The sequence below is a fragment of the Tamandua tetradactyla genome, chromosome 8 (genome assembly GCF_023851605.1).
Source record: "Tamandua tetradactyla isolate mTamTet1 chromosome 8, mTamTet1.pri, whole genome shotgun sequence".
Taxonomy (NCBI): domain Eukaryota; kingdom Metazoa; phylum Chordata; class Mammalia; order Pilosa; family Myrmecophagidae; genus Tamandua; species Tamandua tetradactyla.
Window position 1 is genome coordinate 90,014,509 of NC_135334.1, and position 4,146 is coordinate 90,018,654.

At 38.4% G+C, this 4,146-nt stretch overlaps 1 pseudogene; it reads right to left on the minus strand.

The window, feature by feature from the left end:
- Positions 1–356: 356 nt before the first annotated feature.
- LOC143645237 (V-type proton ATPase subunit d 2 pseudogene) lies at positions 357–3,297 on the minus strand (annotated as a pseudogene).
- Between the last annotated feature and the right edge of the window lie 849 nt (positions 3,298–4,146).

Consider the following 4,146-nt stretch of genomic DNA (forward strand, 5'->3'; position numbering starts at 1 on the left):
CATGTTGTCCACATACAGCTTTGGACTTGTATGGACATGGGGAAGAAAAGATGAGTTAAAAAGTATTTAACTCAGTATTTGGGCCTATGGAGCTGCATGGAAAAGCGAGACTAAATGCGTTTATTAGGTCTAATTTTTAACAACCAAACAAGAATGTGACAAACGTGGAAACAAGATTTGAGGCTGCTGGAAAAAAAATGCTTTACTTCAGGTTGCTTTACTGTGCTTTCAGTGGGTCTGCGATTTATGGATGTGCAACCTGGTTTACTTCTGTGTAACCTAAATAACACGATTCCTTTTATTTTCCTCTATAATTTTCTTTTATTTTCCTGACTTTGGCCGCCCCCCCAGTTGAGTTATAAAACTGGAATGTAACTGTTGATTTTAGTCCAATGTCTCTGTGAAATGCTGCTATCCATACAATGTTTCTCCCTCGTTCCTTCAACTTTATGTTTACATAAGACACAGTGCCGTGGAATTGTCTGTCGAATGCCAGCACACCCATTTGTTACCTCATGCTCATAAAACACATCCTCCAACATCTTCCCCACATCGCTGTCACCCATGGCCTTGAACAAAGGTTTTTATACTCCGTATTGATATGCTACACTCTTCAACTGTTCAACGTCATCTGCTTTGCCCAAAAGGTGCAAGCCCTCAGGATAGAGCTTGCCACAGGTTGGCTAGAGGGACTTTCAGTCATCTTTGCTTAATTCAGGGCCAAAGGAATTAAGAATGACGATAAGAGTACATCTGTCAGCCTCAAACTCAAGAATGGGACACATAATTTCTGTTGTGACAACACCATGAGTCTTACAGAAATTATAGAATGCCTCAAGGGAAGACTTAGACAGCTTATTGAGAAGTATTGCAATATTCAGTGCATCCAGTGTATTTTCAGACATGCAGGCTTGAGAGAATGGAGCTAAAGGTGTTTCAAACAGAATGACATCAAAGAGATGTGAGGGTGTGTTGCAATGTTGACTGCTTCCATTTCCGTGAAACTGCCTAGTGGGTGGTACTTCAAAATTTCTTTTACACATTTTTTTTTTTGCAATGCACCATTCATCAGTAGAATCACATCGTCTATCATGTAACTGCACATAATGTAGGTGTAGGTGAAAAATGTGCTGAATGGCTCCAAGGAATGATTCCAGAAATAGTGAAATTCTTCACATAGCTTTTACCTCCTCTCAGTGTCAGTGGTGGAAACAGTGAGAGGACTTCTTTGACTAGACAAAAAGTTGCCATAATCAGTGGTCTGGAGAAGAATTTTCAGATCTTCCAAGGTCCTACACTGGACCAGGTTGATGTAGCCCTGCTAGGTCAGGAGGCTAACTTTGCACCCTGGCTCCAGGCCCTCCAGGGAGACATGGTCTACCTGCTATAGTGTTTTGAGTTTTGTTTTTTTTTAATCTCATGGGCAGGCACAAGGAATCGAACCCGGGTCTCTGGCATGGCAGGTGAGAACTCTGTCCCTGAGCCACAGTCGCATCACCCATGTTTTGAGTTTTATTTTCCTATTGTATATTTGCAACTGAAAGGGTTCTAATACCAACCAATATATTTCATGCATAAACAGCAAATGTACATAAAAATGCATTTACTAAAGTAATGTCTTACTTCAATTTCTAGCTCTCTTAGCTTACTGGAGAGGACATTTAGTAGTTAGAAGAAATGTACTTTAATATTGGGAATGGCTTGCTGAGGGTGGTTTTTCAGTGAATTTTATAGGGGATCAAATAAGAGATTGTTATGCTAACTTTCTCAAGAGAGAGCTAAGCAACAATTTTCTTTTTCTCCCTCATAGAGAACTCAAGCCACAGCTGTATTCCTGAAACAAAACTATGGAACTCAAATGTCTCTTTGAATTTGGAGTCTTGGAATGTTTTTTGCTGCTGATTTCCAATTCATAATCTTATACATCTCTCTATGTTCTCTGACACTGCCTTTCTTCACTTTGCACAAATTTTTACATTTTGTTCCTTGAATTTGTAATTAAAGAGATAACTAGTTTAACTCCAACAAGAACTGAATTGAAGCTAAATATTTACTGCTTTTAGCATGCCTGATAATTTCCATTTTTGTCTTACTTAAATACCCATAGTATTAGCATGTTTTTGTTTTCCACTCAATTTTTTTAACCTTTTAAACTGTGAAGTATAACATATACAGAAAAGCAATACATTTCTAAGTATATTCTAACATGTCATTGTAGAATAGATTTTTAAGTTTGGTATGGGTTACAATTCCACAATTTTTCGTTTCTTCTTTTAGTTGCTCCAAGACATTGGAGACCAAAACAAATAATAATATAAAGATTCATCAGTCATACTCATTTGTGAAATCCTATCTTCTCTGCTATACTCCTGCTTCTCCTTTTTTCCCTTTTTTGTGAAAAAATAACACATATAAAAAAAGCAATACATTTCAAAGCACATTGCAACAATTAGTTGTAGAACAGATTTCAGAGTTTGGTATGAGTTACAATTTCACAATTTCAGGTGTTAAATTCTAGCTGCTCTAAGGTACTGGAGACCAAAAAAATGTCAATATAATGATTCAGCAGTCATATTCATTTGTTAAACCCTACCTTCTCTATTTAACTCCACCATCCACCTTTGATCTTTCTTCAACTCTTTAGGGGTACTTAGGCTATGCCCATTCTAACTTTTTCATGTTGGAAGGAGCTGTAAATAATATGGGATAGGGGGATGGAACTAGGTGATGTTCTGGAGAGGCTGGGCCCTCTGCATTTCAAGACTTATCTGGTCCGGGAATCTAGAATCTTATATAATGCCCTAGAAGTTCTTTAGGATTGGCAGGAAAAGTTTTGGCTGGGATTTGGCAAGTTAGGATAGGTAGCAACATCTAACTGAAACTTGAATATAGTGACCTCCAGAGTAGCCTCTCAACTCTATTTGAACTCTCAAATACCTTATTTGTTACACTTCTTTCCCCCCTTTTGGTCATGATGTCATTATTGATCCCATGGTGCCAGGGCCAGGCTCATCCCTGGGAGTCATCTTCCATGCCACTAGGGAGACTTTCATCCTTGGATGTCATGTCCCACATAGTGGGAAAGGCAATGGTTTCACTTGCAGAGTTGGGCTTAGAAGGAGTGAGGCCACATCTGAGCTCGTTGCTGGGAATAACTCAAAACCTTTTTTCCTTTTGTCTTGAAGAGTAGGTAAAGTCCTAAAATACAGGCAAAGTCTTCCTTACCCCTGTATTCTGAATTACCTTAATCCCAATGTGGTCGGCTTCATTCTTGTCTCTAAATACCACATTATACATCTATATAACAGCTCCTCAAAATCCAGAAATAACAATAACCACTCTGGACTAAATGCAACTGCTATAAGAGATTACAATCTAGGCCCCAGTTTTCTTATGACTGTTTTCTAAATGGGACCATACAATAGTTGCTCTTTCATTTCTGGCTTATTTTGACTTACCAGATGTCCCATAGGTTCATTCACATCATTGTATACCTCACAACTTCATTCCTTTTTGTAACAGCACAATGCTTGATCATATGGATACACCATCGTTCACCAATCTACTTCTCAGTCAGTGCATCTTTAAGCCACTTCCATCTACTGGGACTCGTGTATTACTTCAAAAGTCAACAGTCCATCAACACTCTCAATTTTAGATAATTCTATTGTTCCCAAGAGAAAGATAGCCAATAAACACACCCTCACCAAATGGAAAATCCAAACCTCACCCTAACCCTTGTCCCTTCCCTGTTATATACCCCTTGTATTGCTGCGGTACTGTTGATGTTTTTCTGTTAAACATAGCCCGTAGCATACAATAGCATTTCCCCCCTATACTCCCAAGCTATACACTCTTTGTACAAGATTCATAACTTTGCAGTACTTCATGCAAGAACTTATTTATATTTATAGTGTTAATCAGTGGGACACATGAGTCTGTACAATCCCTTTCAATCATGTTCAACTTCAATATGATAACGTTACTTATAGACCCACTAGTGAACAGCCTTCACTTCTGTCTATTCCCTTATGTTTATGTTCAACCTTATTAGCTAAACGTTCACCCGTCTCAAGCTTCTGTGAATCTCCAGGTCCCCTATATTCTGTATTTTAAGCCTTTAATTTGACTCTTACCATGGTCATA